Here is a 19,407-nt window from a genome sequence, read left to right as displayed (position 1 = left end):
ATTAACTACACAGTTATATTAGTTAGTAAGATAGGGCATTGTTTGATTATATATACATCGAACTCTTTTCCACACTACCTACGAGGTATATTTCAAGGAGCGTTTTTCAATGTAAGCCTAATCCACCTAATTAGATATTATATATGTAAGTAATGTATTTTGTTTTGACGAGAAAGCACATTTGCCTTTTACAGTTAGTTCTTTTTTCCTTCGTTGTAGGATTTCTTTGTCAAATCAATTTGAAATCACTTAGAATACCTTATTTTCTTCAGTAACTGTCTGTATCTTCCTTTCTTGATAAAACTAGATTTAACCAGTGCGTTCTCCTTAATACCTTTGCCATACTACATTTGCCATATCTGCAAAACAGTTAATTCCACTATTTGTCAGTTCTTCAGTATGGCTAATGGATTACATCTAAACGAAAGATGTTATTGTAGACAATTCTTGTTCCCACATATCCAGACACCTCTTGCTTGTATATCTTTCTCGACCTGCATATTTATTGTAATAATTATTTTCTACAATCCATATTAACTGTATTGAATGAATATGCAGTGATTAGGAGGCAGACATAATACCCTATATCCATATTGTTTATGCATGTGATCTACCATCTATATTCAAGTCCATTTCTAAAAATCTACATTACATAAAATTCAACATTTTATATATATTTACTGAGTAACAATTTAAACTAGTTTAATTTTCAGCATGGTTTCTACAAAACGTAAATTATTTTTGGCAAACCAATTCCTTAAGTACAGTCTTTGTTGATCCATTCGTTGAGACTTATTCCACCAGTATTCTATAGGTTGGTGTATTGTCCATAACAAAACTGATGGTTCATCCTAATTCTTTCAAAGTTGGTTGTTAAACCAGAATATAATTATATTACGGTTCTTTACAATATGGGAGTCGCAGCAAATCACTAACTCTCTGCCAGGAATACAACAATTTTTCTCGCCAATTATTAATAAATATTAAGACCAACAAAGCTTAATCAAATATTATTCCAACATTTACTTTTTTCCGTCAAATTTTATTGTCTTTATGCTATTTTATTATCAGTGACCCAATATTCCATTTTTAAATATTCATGTCTTATCTAAACATACAAATTGAAATAACAAGTCTTCCTTGGTGTTATTATATGCTTTTGAAAATTGTGATCTTCTAAAAGTAATGCCCATTAGAAGTCTTCGTGGGATATCTTTACAGCTTTTAAATACTATATTTAGCAACAGTGTACCAAGTTTTGTTCTCCATCCTTCAAAGAGTTATGTTAGAGTTTCCTGTGGATATTTTCAAGACTACAAGTTTCTCTGAAATTATTGTATTAAATTATGTTTAACATCAAGGTGATCTTGATTCCTCACCTGGCTCTTTAGGAGACGGTTTCATAAATCCAAAATTATATTTGTATGCATTTAATTGATAAGCGGAGGCCTCCAATACCTCGGTTCTATTTAAGGCAACAGATTAAAGACGCATACTGTTTCTGATTCTGACTATCTAATGGCATCGGCATATTTCCGAGTAATAATAAGCATAGATTATAAATTTATTAAAACAGGTGCCAAAACAAATTCTGACAATTTAGAACCGATAATTTTATTTATATATTTATCACTAATTGTTTGAAGAATTTTGAGATATGACAAGCGCACGATATTTGTAGACGGAATCGGTTACATGTTCGAATGGAAATCAAGTAGCATTGTATTTCCTTTTAGCTAGGCTAAAATGATAAGAAAAATATAACCTAGTTTTAACGAATTTACAAATTGCGATAGGTAATACACTAAACGTCTTAATGACCTGAGATTACTGCTATTTTGAATATACCATGGTTACACTATAATTATATACTATAGTCCCTAGGATCGGTAATACAAAGTTCTCTCAAGGAATTTTTTATTTTTTGCGCTTTATTGTATTTCTATATTTTTAATTTTCTATTCACTGTGTTTCTTTACTGTACCCATGATTGTAATACGTCGGGTTAGCGTCATTTTCCTTAATATTCATACTAATGCATAATATAATTATACAGTTTAAAAAAATTAGTTATAACATAATGTATTTAAGTTCAAGTTTAAGAAACAAAGACCTATAGTATAAATGACGCTTATTCATAAGAGAAAACTAACTCCAGTGTGAAGTGAAACTAAAGAAAAGACTCGATCAATAATGTCCCTTAAAGTTTTCGTGACACGTAAGTTGCTTAATTGAAAATTCGAGGACAAAAGCTATTCTAAAGCCATCATCCACTCTGAACTCTTACGGCAAAGATTTCCTAGACGTACAAAATTTATTTCAATAAAAAACCGGCAAGGACTCGGGTTCTTTAACGTTATTAATGAACTTACTAAAATGAAATGGAAGTGGAGTATCAAAATACTATAAAGATCTCTGTCTCCCCCAAACAATGTAGACGCTTCAAATTCGTAGTTAAAAAGTATGCAACGGTCTGAAGCTCTCATACAATGGGAAAATATAGTAATTTATATTAATGATTACTGAAGGGATGTTTTTGGTGACGGATATTGTTGGAAATACGAATATTCTGTAAGAATGACTGTTAACATTTAATTCCTGGTAATTAATGGTACTTTTTTCTTTTACTGTAGTATTTTTACTTATTCCGAATCTTTAAAATTTAAACTGTAGTTAATTACATAATGTATTTTATTTTAGTTAGCGTGTTTCCGAAATATATAACAAATTAAACTAATTAAACTAACGAATGAAACAACAACTTTTAGGCAAAATTCAACTTTATTTAACGATATATTCAATTTAACAAATTCTTCAAGACTTTAAGTACTGTGCTTTAATAATGGCTTAACGCCTTTTATATAAAACCATTTATTTTTGATTTTCAAGTAGACTTCAAACTCGACAATCACTTCTCCTTTTAGGTGAATTTTTTTGCCTAGGGAACCTTTCGAGGTCCGAGAACAATACATAATCACTTGGGACCAGATCTAGACTATACGGTGGATAGCAAAATAATTTGAAGTTCAATTAATTCAATTTAACTATCAGTTCATAAGGCCGGATTTTTAACTACGATAAATTGGTCCTGGGTTTTTTAATATTGTTTTGCTTGGGATGAAATTAACCGATGGGGCAGAATATTTTGTTGGCGAGAGCAGCAGAATCTCTCCGAATTTCCTCAATCGCCAGCCATCTCTGGTCATTGCTGGTGGAGCTAGCTGGCTGACTAGTCTTTTTCCTCCTTGATTTGCCAATGGAGATGTCTGGGAAGTTGGTGCATGGATTTGCTGAGGTCTTATACATACTCTTTGGCGTTGGTCGTTTTTCGCACCCTGTAAAATTGGCATTTCCGCATTTGGAATGTTTGGCTGGCGTTTTTCCGTTCTTTTTACAGGATCTAGACACATGGTTACCGGCACAATTTATGAATTTTGGTGAGGTTCGGAAGTTCCTGGTGGCCATACAGCTGGCAGTTGAGGGATTGTACCGGCTGTCCAGTGCGTCTTTGAGATTCTACTTTTACTCCCTGGTTCAGTAGATGTTTAATTTTGAAAATATGGTGCTCGTTTCTGGGCTATGTGACATGGGTGACATGAGTTGGATGCCGTCTCCGGCTTTTTTTCTGCCATCTCGTCACTAGGGATGGACGGAATGCCTTTTCCTGGAGTGTTTCTCTAACTTGGTCATCTGTTTTCGATTCTAGTAGGCCGTTGATGACGTTTTTGTGATTCCTCTCCTGTAATGGTGCGAAGGAGTGGATCTTCGATGCAAATCTTTGGGTAGGCCTGCGTTTGGTGTCTTCGTTGTTTCGATAGTTCATTGTTTTTCTATATCCTCCTAACTACGTGAGGAAACAGGAGAGTTTACCTCACTGGTCCTCTTTTGTGAGGCTTGTAGTAAGTTTTGTGTTTCTTGGTCCATTTTGCCCTGTGCTTGATTTTCCTTTTTAATTTTCCTGATTCGCTCTTTTAACTATTCGTTTTCTCGCGTGAGGTCATCGTTGCTGTCCTGCGTTTGTTGTATCATTGTATATGCGCGTAGTTCCTGGGCACACTTTTTCATATCTTGGCGGGCTTTTATTCATCCGTATAACATTACATGTTTGATTTGAAATTCTAGTGATTCATTGAGTGTTCTTGTAGTTGAATTTTCCATTTCGAATGGGTACCATTGGGGTATTTTCTGTTTCTATGTTGAATATCTCATATAACAATTTCCAGCTGGCCGGTTTTTATGGCGACGACGTTGAATTACCGCGTTTATGACCATCATCACTGGAGTGTTTTGTCATTGGCACACCATTCACACATGGAAATTCACGACAATTAGCATTCTTTCGAAAATGCGAAACTTTCCACTGCTGTGTACATGACAGTAAATAACTCCATAGGGTTCTTATGTCCCAAAACAGTTTCTCGGTCTTCGGGTACTATAAATTAATCCACTTTTATAGTGAATAAATGTATTCTTAAGTTTAGCTTAAATAGTCTAGTTTTATTTTAATTTCGGAAATACATAACGATGTTTTAGTATCGTACCCGCCTTACTTGTTTATTAATGCAGGTGCATTAGTGATGAACGGTAGTACCAACAGTAATAAATTTATTTGTAAATTAAAACTGCACAAAGTATATTTAGTGTAAGGTGTTATTAATAAATGACACTTCATAAGGCTGCATTATTTTAAAATAATTTAGTATGAATATAATATCAATAAGAATATGGAAATATTAGGATTTGGAAATATAGCTGTTTTGAAAAACTCCCCTAGTCAATGGAAGTTTGGTACAAGCCTCTCAACTCCGGAAGTAAAGCCACCAAAGACGGACTGAAGTATACAGTAAACTAAACTAGCCATCGTTCTTTAGAATTTGGACAGAAGCTTACAGTTCAAAGTGTACGGTAACAAAAGGCAGACTGCAGTAGCTCAATTGCTTGGCTGTGGATTCCAAAACTTGGTGAATAAAGGATACTTGGGGGCCAAGTTGGCCAACAAATGTACAGCAAATATAATATGATTGTGCTGCAACTGTAATCTGTCGGTAAAATAACAGCCACAATTGTATAATAGCATACTTAAATTTGGTTACTTCTGCAGGAGGAGATGTATTGAGCGATTTTTTTTGAATTAATGGTTCCTTTTTAGACCATAAAAATACACATTATTTATAAGTATATATTATATATATTATATATAGTATATATTATTATATACTAGCGACCCGCCCCGGCTTCGCACGGGTGCAATGCTGATACTAAATTAAATACACTACAGAAAAAATATGAACGTTGTATATAAAGACATAGCGGCCCGCTCCGACTTTGCACGGGCATAAAATATATATGCCTATGTCACTCAATGAAAACATGATTAAAATCGATCCAGTATTTTTGGTTCATTCATTACTGCCCTTGGCCTGCACGCATTAAATTTGGAGTAAAACAATTCCTCTTCCCCTATACATGAAGATTTCCTGCTATCTTTGGAATATCTAAATTCATACAATTTTTATTACATTACACATTTTTAAACGCAAATTTTAAATTTGTAATATCTCCGAAAATATTTATTTAATTTACATGCTGTAAGGAACCATATTGATCTATATTAATTGCACACTGTATTTAAGGTACTTAATTCGATAAGGATTAATGCCGTATTGCTTAAAATAGCTTCGTAAATAAGCCATTTTCTCACGTAAAAAGTAAACAATAAAAATGGTTAATGTGGGTTATCCCTAAAAGATAAACATATACCATCGCGGACTTTTTTGTAGACCTTTTTAAGGTGTACAATACTGTAGTACATTAATTTGATCTAACTCGTAGGGTTAGGCAGCGTTTTTGCTAATTGCTAAATAAGCCTAGAAAAATAGGTTAATTTACGACATCACGTTAGAAACCTCTAAAATTAGCAATGTTGCCTTAGTATATTATGCATGTATTATACACACAAACCTTCCTCTTGAATCAGTCTATCTATTGAAAAAAACCGCATCAAAATCCGTTGTGTAGTTTTAAAGATTTAAGCGCACATAGGGATATAGGGACAGAAAAGGCGACTTTGTTTTATACTATATAGTGATGAATTACCTGAATGAAGTGTTGTAGTTGGTAATTTGAATTTTCAGGTGGGTCTAGAGTCGCGCAGTACGTTGCTTGTGTAGAAAATCAGTAGGGAGATAAAGGAAAAGATACCTCATAAACCTAAACATAGAGGGTGGAAAGTTCTGGACGTCCACCAAGTGTCAGTCAGCCGGTACCATCTTGGCTAGCCAAAGATATATTTTAATGTTATTATTATTGCAAAAATTAGTGACCCCGATGCGATCGAAGTCTCTGATGGATAACCCAGCTCAACATGATCCTCTCGACAGGTGCCCGATATGTTCATGAAAAAGGAACCCATCACCATCACATAGCCGACGTTATCCAACAAGACTAGCGCGATGGATGAAAGCCATCGAAGCCCATCATTCATAACATCAACATATGAACATCCTTGTATCACCAAACGGGACCGGGAAAAGGCACCACATTTATAGGTACCCTAAAACAAATCGGAACGCCCCAAGACGAAATACGTCCTGCTACTCCTTAGCAACTAATCCCGCAAATCTCCTGACTAAGGTTGGATCCCCATCTCATAAGTAGTCCCTGGGCGATTGATTGCATGTTTTCGGGTGAGCTCAAGAACCTGCACCACATGGAGGTATGTTCAACGGCAGCTCCACTAGGAGGGGAGTGGTTTGGGCCACCACTTACATCTACACTAAATTCAAAGGCTAACCTAATATTCAACCTAACCTAATATCCTGTCCATCCTCCCGTAAAGCACATGTAGTATTTAAAATAGAAATAAACAAATTAACTTGAAACTATCTTCTCGATTATATTTCTTATTATATAATGTATAATGTCTTAATATGTATCTTTCTATTAATGTCTGATTAAGCAATTTCATGTAGATACACTGATTAAGGAATAACATAACTTGAATCGACAAGAACCAGCTTCTCATATGTGTATTATGTGCAGCGACAAAGAGTTAGACACAGAGAAAATGCATGCTAAAACTGGGTAATTTAAAAGGGCCGAGAAAATTCATCGCTAAAAAGCCTGTCCAATATAATTAAGGCGCACAGAAAGCAAAGTAAAATGAATGCCGCACACTCTAATGAAGACGCTTCACTATGAGCTCCAGTTTCTCTCAAATAAATGCATAGTTTCTGGTGTACGTCCAGAAAATGTCTATTGTTTATGAGAATGAGGATTCCCAAGAACAATTTCCCTTGCTACTTGCTATTTTTTTTATTGTTGTTGAAAAACTTCGCTTGGTTTTTAATTTTATAACTACATTCTTAAGTAGCCAATATTATTATGTGATTTAAATGGACATTTTGTTATAAAGTCGATAGTTTCTATTTTCATTATTTTTAACGCTATTACAACTTTAATTACATACCGTATACAAAATAAATTTTCCTGAAAAGTTATTCAATGAAAAACATTTGATGCAACAAAGACAGTTTTAAAACCTTTATGATATATGCATGAACGCATTATTATAATAATGGTTGCTGCAATACGACAATTTCTATATAACATAAAATTTAAAAATTGATTTCCAAAAAGTTAACGTGCTGATAAAATGATAGCAAATGATGGTGCAAAGCTCAGCAAAAGATCACTATCACTTGCAACTAATTTGTTTAAGCTTAAAATGTAAGGTTAGGGTTGTGTTTGATTATCTTTATTACATTGAGCTCTTTTCCATACTACCTATATCCATCTATCTAACAATTGCATATGAAAGTAATATATTTCACTTGCATTAGAGAGCATATTTACCTTTTACGCTTCGTTCGCGTGTCCTTGGGTAAATTGTTTCCTTGTAAAGACATTTTGTATTTCTCCTTAATTTGTTCCGTTAACACCTGTATACATCTTTGTTGAAAAAAACTTAATAAATGGAAAAGGTTGCTGAAAATTTCGCACGCAGCTTAGTTATTGGTGAACTAACTCTCCAAACCTTTAGACTCATCATACTCAAATGGAGGGAAAATGGCTACCATGCAAATTGACTGAAAATACATACCATTTTGAAATATTTTGTATATCGCGGGTTTTTTACTGTCAGGCAAAAACGAGATATGTGTGGTGTACTAGAGATGAAAAGAGAATCTACTATGGATATTGAAGTACAATATTCATGACCATATAGATGATCGACAAGACGTACTTGAAGAATTGTTAAAACGGAATGAAAACCCATTCTACAAATTAAACGACATAAATTTTCCAGAAAAACCAGCAGTAACGCGTAATTTGCACGACAGTGCTCAGACATTCATTGCAAGAGTTCTGGCACTCCCGGCCTACCCACCAGGCATAACACCTATGAATTCCAATATGGCTTGCAGAAATGATGCGGCTTCGAAATGCTGAAGAAATACGAATTTCGATGGATAATTGGATCACTGCTCAACCAATATGAAAGGGATTTAAACATATCGAATGCTGCAATGAGTGAGATATTTAAAAATAGACGCCGTATAGATGTGGGTTATAACATGATTTTACCTTCAGTGTCGACTGGTATTTCCGTAAAATAAAATAGCTTTAAGAGTAAATTAAAAGTTTTATAGTTTTAAATTTAAAGGGTTTTATAACTGGCGCGTCGGTAGGATTCTGAAAATATCGTAATAGGCTCTCAGTTTTAAATTGATTCATTTAACCGGAACCATATTCAATCCTTCCGCTGTTGCTCGAACCACTCCTTGGTGGAGTTAAGTGCCGTTGGGGCCAAATTATCCTAACTGAAGTTTATGATCATAAGGGTTCGATTGTAGGTGCTGAAAAACCCTTAGCCATGGCTATTCCAGTTGGAAAACACTCAATTTTTGAAAAAGACCCTCAGATTCTCCGCACAAGCATAATATCTCGGAGTGTAATGTCATCAAAGACGTAGCTGTGCATTGACATAGGCTACTGCAATTTCGGCTGGAGCTTGCAGTTCACGGTGAAGGTGGATCATAGTAGCATAGTTTCGCAACCGTAGACTCCATTGTCGTCGTTTCATTGGGAGAGGTGTGTTATATCGTGCTACTTTTAGCTATTGGCTATATTACATATTTAAGTATTTATGTGCGAAGATAGAACGGCAGAACGAGAGATATGTAAAAATAAACGTCATTGAGATATGAATTTCTACCAGTGTTTACGCTCAGTGTCATTTTTAGCGCCGTCCAACTAGTCACCTATTCTTTCCAGTATCTACAGTAGTTTTCTTTAGCCGGCTTGGTTGCCGCAGTGGTCAAGGAAGGTCCTCGTACTATTTCTCCAGTTGTGGGTTCGAATCCTCGCGTTCGTAATCATCTTCTTCAGTCTTCTCGAATGGTCTCTAAGTTGGTCACTGGCCAGTCGGTAGGCTTAATGCTAAGGATCGTGTTTCGGAGCCCACATTTAACAGTGATAAAAAGTGGAATCTAATCTCTAATTTCAAAATCTCTTTTTAAATTGATCAGAATATAAGCTAGTAGCTAATATGTAAGATGAAGTTTATACTATAGTATGTTCAACTAGTATATATAATAAGAGAAGGTATAATAATTGTAGTCAATAGAAGAGATAAAAGCACATAAAAGGTAGAAATTAAATTAAAAAGCTGTCAGAAACATCCGATTCTCATACCTAAAGACGCCCGAAGAATTCATTATTATTTAATTTCCTCGTTCCAAGCACCGAAAAGAATTCTTAAACGTAAAAAAATTATTGTCTTATATTTATCTTTTATTATAAATACAAAGACTCCGGTCGAGGCCGAAGGCAAAAAGTTTTTTATCCTAAAATTGTATCACATCCCCGCTTTCTTTATCCTCAGCGTAATGCCCCGGCGGTCCTCCCCTGCCTTCGTCTGTCGGTTTACAGGTGAGGACCAGGACGGGTGAAGGGGCAAACGTAAATACATCTGGCTATTTCGCAGGTGGATGGAACGCAGGTGGGCGAAACGTGATTTTTGCCTGTTGTTACATTAGGCGTAAAATGTCTGAAGAATTAACGAAATAAACGGACGATTAAGATATATGAACCCGGATATTTTAGGGATCCTTTCCCTTTTTCGTTGTTTGTATTTCTCGTTTGTACCGAGCCTGCTTGTTTTTGATCCGAGTTAAAAGTGAATTGAGGCTTTTGAATAAATTCTGAACATATCTGATGAAAAGGTGTTTTACCTACTTAGATTGCATTACTTTTGATGTTCTTCATAGTCTAGACGGTCATACTAAAAAGTATTTTGATAATAATTCTTAAATATTGGTTATTACTGGAATTATTATACTTATCGTATATTACACCATCTTCATATAAATCATATGACCTTGTACAGTGGTAGAAGGTTTAAAAGAAATTAGTGAAAAAAGGGTAAAACTAGTGAGCTTCTTTACTATCTAGTAGTATATTCTTAATAAGTTTAAATTTAATATTACAGACTCAAAATTAGTTAGTATTCCGTAGATGGAAAGATACTGCTATTGGTTTATTCCATATAAGTTTAAACTCAGGTGTTTTTACACATAGTTTAACTATACCAATTCAAATGTTTACAAGTTTTAGTTTTATTAGCGTCTTGCGGAAGGTGGCACAAGTTATAATATATCCATCAAAGATATCCCTCCCTATATCCTGAAGTTTTCTATGGTTACTTTCCATACACACAATTATCTCTGAAATAATTTTATTATATTTATATTAAAAAAACTACACCGTTTTTATACATTTCATAAATCTAATATTTAATAGAGCTAACATCAGTTTATATAGATACTTTGTTTTCGGTGAATCCAAAATTATATTCTTTAATTTGGGAGATTTCAGTTATATTGACCATACTAATATTCAGTGTAGTTGCAAAACAATAAAAATATTTCCAATAAAAACCGCCGCAGCTTAAAATTTAATAGTATCAATACTAGTACTCTAAGACATTTCATTTGTAAGAACGGGCCTCCATTATCTCGTTTCTGTTATTAATTTTAAGTTATTAACTAGAGACGTAACCTGTTTCTAAATAACTATTTATTTAGCCTCAGCATTTTGAACCAAAACCGACAAAAACCGCCAAAACAACGTTTTCCGGTTTATAATCTCTTATCACTAATGTTTTTAAGAATGTTGCAGACATTTGGCCACCAAACGACTTTTGCAGGCTGATTCGGTTACATGTTCGAACTTATCAGATAGCATTGTATCTCTTTTCAAACTGGAATTAAATTAGTAAGGAAAATATTATCTGGTATTAAAACGAATTTACAAACTGTAGTAATATATTGTATATTTTGATGACATAAATTCACTGTTACTTTGGATAAACTATAGGTTTTTAAGCGTCCATCTTCTACTACTGACCTGGTACTAAGCGATTATCACATGTACCTATTGATTGTAAGCTATTGGGGAAAAATTTGACTTAAGAAAAACAAGGTGTAACAAATGCAAATAAATAATAATAGCAACAGGTGCTTTTATGAATTTAATTAGTTATTATTCTAAAGTGATTCATCTTTAATTTTGGCTCATTGCTAGCTATAACTATTTTCCATTTTCATGTTTTTTTTTCAGGAATTTAATTAAAAAAAAATTTGCTTCAATCTTTTCCTTTCAGCTGGTTAAATGATTTAGAACACTAACTGTTCATCAAATATTGACACCAAGACACGATTTTTTAAATAGGAAATCCATTACCCACTCATGTATTGTCTTCATTGCTTTTCAAAATTTACAGAAAATATGTACAGTCCCATAAAAGGACCAATGTGAAGGTATATAGTTATCAAAGTAAGTTATATAATTATATAATACATATATAATACAAAATGAATTTTCCGCGCTAGAAACCATATTTTTATAAAAACCAAATAATTAAAAATCGATCTAAATAAATTACATTCGTTTACCATCCAACTATTCAACTACAATTAATTTAAACTAGAGAAAATTAAAAAAGTTTATTCCAAGAACTTCCACAAAGAATCTCGTTTGTCTTCTAAATTTCCTTTTAATTTCTTGAAGTTATTTTAAAATAAAATTCATAAAGTTTGTGAGAAAATTTAATAGAATAACGAAAGTTATATTTTGTCAACACAGATTTGGATGAAAAGCTGAGTAAAATTTTAACCCATTAAGAAAATGCAAAAAATGTTTATCTGCTTTATTGGAAATAAATACAATTTCTGATAATTAAGGAAAAATAAGTATTTTGTAGAATAATTAGTGACAATGACAGTTATTTTATTTAAAATTCTTTCTAATATTGATATTAAAATGGGATTGCTAAAATATTTTGTAAGACTTAGAAAGTATGGTTTTAGTATACCGCATGTTAACCCTTCGTTGTATAAGAATTAGATAAATTCAAACAGAAACTAAGTTCAGAAATAAAGACAGTTAACAGAGACTCTGTAGTTCAAAAATGATACAAATTATGATGAAGAAAGCCACTTGGCATTTCCAATTTTCAAGTGCTTAGTCTTGAATAAGTTAATTATTGAGGCTATCATAATATAACATACAATCTCATTGTATAAGTATTACCAGAGATATACCCTTAAAACCACCTATTATAAAAATATAAATTTTATTTTCCTACTGCTCCGTTATTGTATTAAAAGTAAATTTATTAATTGGCCCTTTGAAACTAAATTTGGTATGTACGAAATAATGAAGTACTACCTCCAATTCTATTTTGATTTTAACGACCCATGTATGACATTATGTTTAGAATATTACACCGTAAAATATTCAATGTAACTTCTCGTGATGTAACGGACCAAAATGCATCAATTTATAATCACTAGTAGAGAATTACAATTTCTAATGACATAGATCTGTATGAATTTGAGTGATTATATAGGTTGCTTATCATGCAATGCGCTGCAGCTTGTGCCGCAAGATAAAATAGAAGGATCTATCATCAAAATTGAAAAACCCAATATTTGTTGGATTTGAGCATCAGATTAGAACAATGTGCGCAACATATTCCTGGAAAGAGTAACCATGAAAAATCATTATAAAAACTATCGATTTTTAACAAGTTAATTGAAAAGTCCCCGGCCTGACACATAGATAGCGCTAGTGGAATTAAATTCATATGTTTTAGCTAGCCCTAACCCTCAAAAGATACGTGTATAAATTTGAGAGCTGTCGGATCATTAGTTTGTGAATTACAGCATTTTGAGTGAAGCAACTTTTGTTATTGTGAACAAAATGGATAAAAAGGAATTAGGCGTGTTGTGGAAATATTGCTTTTTGAAGGGAGAAAATACGGTTGAAGCAAAAACTTGGCTTTATGCCGAGTTTCCGGATATTTTCCTAGGAAAATCAACCATCAAGGACAGGTATGCTAAGTTGAGACATGGTGAAATGAGCACCGAAGACGGTGAACGCAGTGGACACCCAAAAGAGGTTGTTACCGAACTTGACGTTGAGTGAAATAGCAGACACTCTAAAGATATCAACTGAACGTGTACATCACATAATTCACGAATATTTGGGATGAGATAGCTCTGTGAAAAGTGGGTGCTGCGCGAGCTCACAAAAGAACCACCAGTTGATGATCCGGAGTGGTGTTTGAAGATAATCAAGCGTAATAAAGCCGAGTTTTGCGTCGATAGGTGACAATGAATGAAACATGGCTCCATAATTTCACTCCGAGATCCAATCGACAGACGTCCGAGTAAATTACACACGATCAACCCGCTCCAAGGCGTGGGAAAACGCAACAGTCGGCTGGCAAGGTTATGGCGTCTGTATTTTGGGATAGGCATGGAATAATCTTCATTGACTACCTTGAAAAAGCAAGGACCAACAACAGCGACTATTACATAGCATTATTGGACCGTGTAAAGAATGAAATCGCCGACAAACGATGGCAAGAATCCATGAAATGGGCTTTGAATTTCTTCCTCATCCACCGTATTCTCCGGATCTGGCCTACAGCGACTATTTCCTGTTCTTAGATCTCAAAAGAATGCCCACTGGCAAGAAATGTTCGTCTAATGAAGATGTGATCGCCGACACTGAGGCTTATTTTGCAGCAAAGGACAAATCGTAATAAAAAAATGGTATCGAAAAGTTGAAGGGTCGCTATAATCAGTGTATTATCCTTGAAGGGTATCATCTTGAATAAAAAAAACTAATTTTGCAAAAAAATGTGATTTATTATGGTAGACCGGGGACTTATCAATTGACCTGTTATAATGTAAATGATTAGTGTAAAAATTAGATTAGGCATCTAATTCATTTATGTGTTTGGTGTTTATTTATGTTAACTTTATTTGTGTTAGATTTATTTAAAACAAAAATACTCGAAACATATATGAATTAGTTCGGGATATTTAGATAAGGTTATTTCTAAAATTCTAATTAGAATGTAAGAATAAATTAGGAAACCAGGCGTATTTGGGACCAAGTAAGATACTCGAGATGAGGAGAATGATGACAGATTCCGACGTAATAGGCATTTCAACCCGTTGAAAGACCTTCGATCCGGTAAATAAGCCGATATATCTCAAGAAACTTATTGACGTATAAAACCCATAAAAAATATGAATCTCAGAAATTTTTTAAAGTATATTTTTTATCGAGACAAGAAAAAATAGGTCAAGATAGGCCTTTCCTTCCTTAATTACTAATTAGGTTGCGAGAAAAACAGTTAAGCCAGCCTACCGTCTCTGTTAATAGATGAGCAACGGGGGATAAAATTTGAAGTATCCGTACAATTACAGTTGGAAGATAGGCCTTTTGAATTAAAGATTGGTGAGTCGATTTCCTCTCGGAAGAAAATCTGCGCAGATATCCCACAAGGTTCTCTATTCGCCCAAGCACTGTTTAATTTGTACATGGCAAAATGCCTACCCGCTAAGCAATCGAACAAAGCAATTTATGCAGACCAAACAGCGTTTTTCACCACCAGATGCTGTCCCGATGCCATTTGTAATATGCTCCACGCGCAACTCAACCAGTACACGTTCTAGGGACTACAGGATTAATCTGAGAAAAACTCAGGCTCTTTTGTTCCACCGTCGGAGCGAATTCAATGCCTATCGTCTGCAAATCGATAAAGTACCTAGCCACTAGCACCAGATAGTGTCATACATCTCTCATGGCTTCAATTTGACCGCAGGTTCCAATGGTCAGCACAAATCCAACATGCTATCTGCATAGGCAATGGCGTGGATAGTCTCCTAACATATATCCATTACACTTCAGAAAAACTTCCAATCTTTCAGAAAGCGACACTGTATAAAATGCCGGTCCGATCAGTTTGCTTTTTTGTACCATACCTCTATGGTACAAGTACATTCCTGAGAGACAACTTGCTCATATCCAAGTGTTTCTATCCGAAAATGTTACGTAACGTTGTGTTATGTTTGCGTTACCAATGCCCTATGGTTTGTGAGGAACGCGAGCATCCATCTCGAATCCGGAATCTCGTTAGTGAAAAGCTTTACGAACATGCTCAGTGTACCGTTTTTCCTTGGCACCTTTCAAAATCATAGTCAGCTGATTAAAACCCTACTCAGTTATCTCTCGCGGCAGGTCCCAGGATCGTATCCCAGGATTTCTGCCGCCCACAAAACTAAATATCTAGAACCTGAACTGCCTTTAGCAAAATACCAATTTGCTCTAACTGTTCATCTTGGTTACGTCAAAAAAAAAACAATTACGGTCTTCACACAAATCAAACGGATTTCATTAAACAGAACATTAACATAGAACATTTAAAAACTTGCCTTGACCAAGCGCACAATTTGACTATGTGAAAGTTGTTTTTATTAATTATTTATACCAGTCTCAATTTTGTAATTGATAAGTTTTATTGTAAATAAAGCCGTTTTAACTTTAGCAGTTTTACTCTTAAAAACGGACTAGAGCAGCACTAAAATCAATCTCCATACTATCGCTGATCAAAAATACACTGTATAATTTGAATAAAATATTTTTAGCAAAAACATTGAACCGACTTCAAAAATAAATAATGAACTCAATAAAAATTAAAACATAATCAAAGTTATATTTTTAACACAAAAAAACATATTAAAGTAAAATATGTACATAATAATATTTTATTTTCTCATTTTATTGTTAGATATTTACTCAATGAATTACACAGTTATTTTTTTAACATTATAATCGGTAGGCCAAATAAAGGTGCAGCCCCCGTATGAGGAAGAATAGGAATGAAGAAACAATTTTTGAACATAAGGAGCGCTTCAGGCCCCGTGGTTCGCGACCTAGCCTAGGTGAATTGACAAGTGTTTTAACTAAACAACAACAAAAAGTTATTGTCTCCGCCGGTAATCAAACCCGCGATCTCCATTAAGGAGCTAAATGCTTTAAGCATTACACCATAGAAACAATTGTCTTCAATATTTCTAAGAGGTCTTATATACCATAGTTAGTGCTTAAAAAGCCAACTGAATGGCTTTTGCACTGAACGACTTCCGATTTTCCAGCAATAACATTTTACACAAATATATGATTATTTTAGATAAAAATATGTGAAAACTTTGTACGTACCTTTGAAATTTTAATATTTCTTTCGATTTAACCCCCTCCCCACAACACATCCTGATTTGGTTCCAATGGGACAACCTCGGAAATGTACTCTTTCGAATAAAAAAATTATTTTGAAAATCGGCCCATAATTGACGGAGTAATTGGCGAACATACATTAAAAAAGAAAATCACAGCCGAATATAGCATATCCTACTTTTTCGAAGTCGGTTAAAAAAAGCACGTCACCACACCACATAATTGCATTATTTTTAAACTTTCCCCTGTACAAGTATTGAAAGCAAATTAGTTTTCAAAAGAATTCAGCATACCGAATTCCGTTAATCACTTAATTATACAGGAATGTAACTAATACTCATTAATAAACTGTATATACATAGATCGAATATTTAACTGGAATTTATTTTTCGTTTTCCGATCATCAGCCACCATTCTCAAACATTCGCTTTACGCTCAACGATCTCATTAACTTTTCAATTCCCCGACAAGTGTTACCGCTAACGCAATTCCGAATTATAATTATACACCCAATAATTACATGCAAATAAATATCTGGCACGATAGTAAACAATATCGTTGTATGAATATTCATTGACGAACAACGGGATTTATTCCCTGTCGAAGATTATTAGTTTATGGATTACCGCAAACGACGATGTAAATTAGAAACTATTGTTCTCTAAATGGACCGCTTCTTCCGGTTAAATTATTAAAATCGAATAGTTCGTTCTTCCAGATATGTTAATACTCGTAAGACAAGGAGTAACAGCGATCGAATTTATGCGAAATATTCAGACTGCTAATTTAGATTCGGTTTTAGTCACGCGTACATCGCTAGACGTGTCTTATGAACGCGATGTTAATGATTTTTGTTACTATATACGAATATTTGAGATGTCTGCGATCTAAACCGGCTGTTTATATATACACACTTACCAGAATTTGTGTTTGATGAGAAAGTGGCATCCAGTTCAGTAATATAGAGGGAGTGATTAATGAATTCCGGAAATTTTAAGATTATCTAACAGATGTCTCTGTCTCATTATTAGGATCGGTAAATAGAGCAGTGATAAATTTCTCTCTTCGTCTTACGCAATATTTTACATAATTGTTATGATAGGAAACATTTATAGATGAATGTTCGTAATAGATAACCCCTAGATAATTCACATGTTTCGGGTTTGATGAGCTATTGTTATTTAACAGGATCATTAATTATTTATAATGTATAAAAATTATTTGAAGGCACTACTGATTTTACTCCATATGAGAATTTTCACCAATTAAGATTAAAATCTATTAGCTTTTTGTAATAATAATCATTATTCGATTATTATTTTAGTTATTTGTTATAACATAACTAATGTCGAATGGTCGTGGGTTGATCCAATTTAACTTTTCCTTCATTGAGGGGGAGGGGTGGATTTGCTCAATGGGCATGTATAACACACGTTGTTCTTGGCTCTCTCCGATTTCCCAGAACACGAAGGAGATATGGGCTGCACTAAATAAAGTGGAATAATAGAAGGGTACAAGGAAAGATGAGATTAATGAGATGAAAGAATGACGAGATTAAAACTATTTATATATTATCTTATAACTATAATAATTACAACTTTAAACTAATACTTAATAATAATCAAACTTATCTCTAATTCTAATGTGCTACTAAAAAATTAATATTCACAATCGTAATTTAATCAATTCAATCCTTATTACTGTTATCTAAGTATAAAAACTCAGACCGAAATAGACAGTGCACATATAACATGCCGCAGTACCAAAAAATATCATATCAAGAGACGTTCCACCATCAACATGAATGATGAATAATGATCCCTTCATAAAATATGCTATTAAAAAACCGATCATGAAAATATACTATCGTCAAATATCTTATCTAGAAATATCCCGAAAATATATCCGTCCCTTTACTCTGTAAACAAATGATTTACTTAGTTCACATATTGGAAAGAAATAATATGCTTACGTCCACTCAAGGTTTGAGGATTTCAAGGAACTAAGGAACTTCTCTAAGGAGCCATTCTCCTTTCGGTTGGGTGTCCCTAATCAGCTGATGCCCATTCCAGGCCGCATCTTCGTAGGAACTAAAGCCCAACGTTCCTTGAAGCGCCTTTTTGGATTTGATTCTTCGAGTTTCCATAAGATTCCTGACATTTTGTAAACTAGCCGCTATAGCAAAAAACGAGAATATTATAATGTGTTTAAACACAATTATTGTCTAATACATAAATAACAATTTTAATTTTGGATGAAAGTACTGCTTGTACACTGAGCATGTTACCATTTACCACAAGTCCTGAATCTATATCACAACTCATTTCATTTTCTACATTGACAGCAAATCATATACATATTGGAATTTTCATTGACGTAATCACAAGTAGCACCACCGCAGATATGATTCACATGATGAATTGTTACGGTCTTTAAGCAAACATTCTTTACCTATAATTAAATATTAACACAACTTCTGCTGCTAACATAGTGGTACTTTCCTGATGTGTTAATGAAATAGATGTCAGAATTATGCTAAAATTGTTTAAAAAAATTTTGACCTACATGGTAAATGGAGAAGCAAAGATTGTTTATTAATTCAGTTGCAGTAGCAAACAATTGGCTCACTATCTCAAACACTACCGTACCCTAACTTTTTTATAACTCGTTATTATTTTATAAAAAAAAGTTGAATGTAGTCATCACGTTACTTAAACTTGAAAGTAAATATGTGAAGTCTTTGATTGATAAATAAACATGAACCAACACTAATCAACATTCCATTAGTGTTGAAATTGAAAAGCTTAGAAA

General features: G+C 33.8%; 1 protein-coding gene across 1 annotated transcript in view; it reads left to right on the top strand.

The window, feature by feature from the left end:
- LOC143194089 (uncharacterized) overlaps positions 1-19,407 on the top strand; it is a 97,430-nt gene that overhangs the window by 55,661 nt on the left and 22,362 nt on the right. The window lies entirely within an intron of this gene.

This window comes from Rhynchophorus ferrugineus, unplaced genomic scaffold (genome assembly GCF_030347505.1).
Source record: "Rhynchophorus ferrugineus isolate W39M unplaced genomic scaffold, kcgeb_rfMv2 rfM3, whole genome shotgun sequence".
NCBI lineage: Eukaryota > Metazoa > Arthropoda > Insecta > Coleoptera > Curculionidae > Rhynchophorus > Rhynchophorus ferrugineus.
Note: the sequence above shows the minus strand (reverse complement) of the source record. Positions and strands in the feature narration are given on the sequence as shown.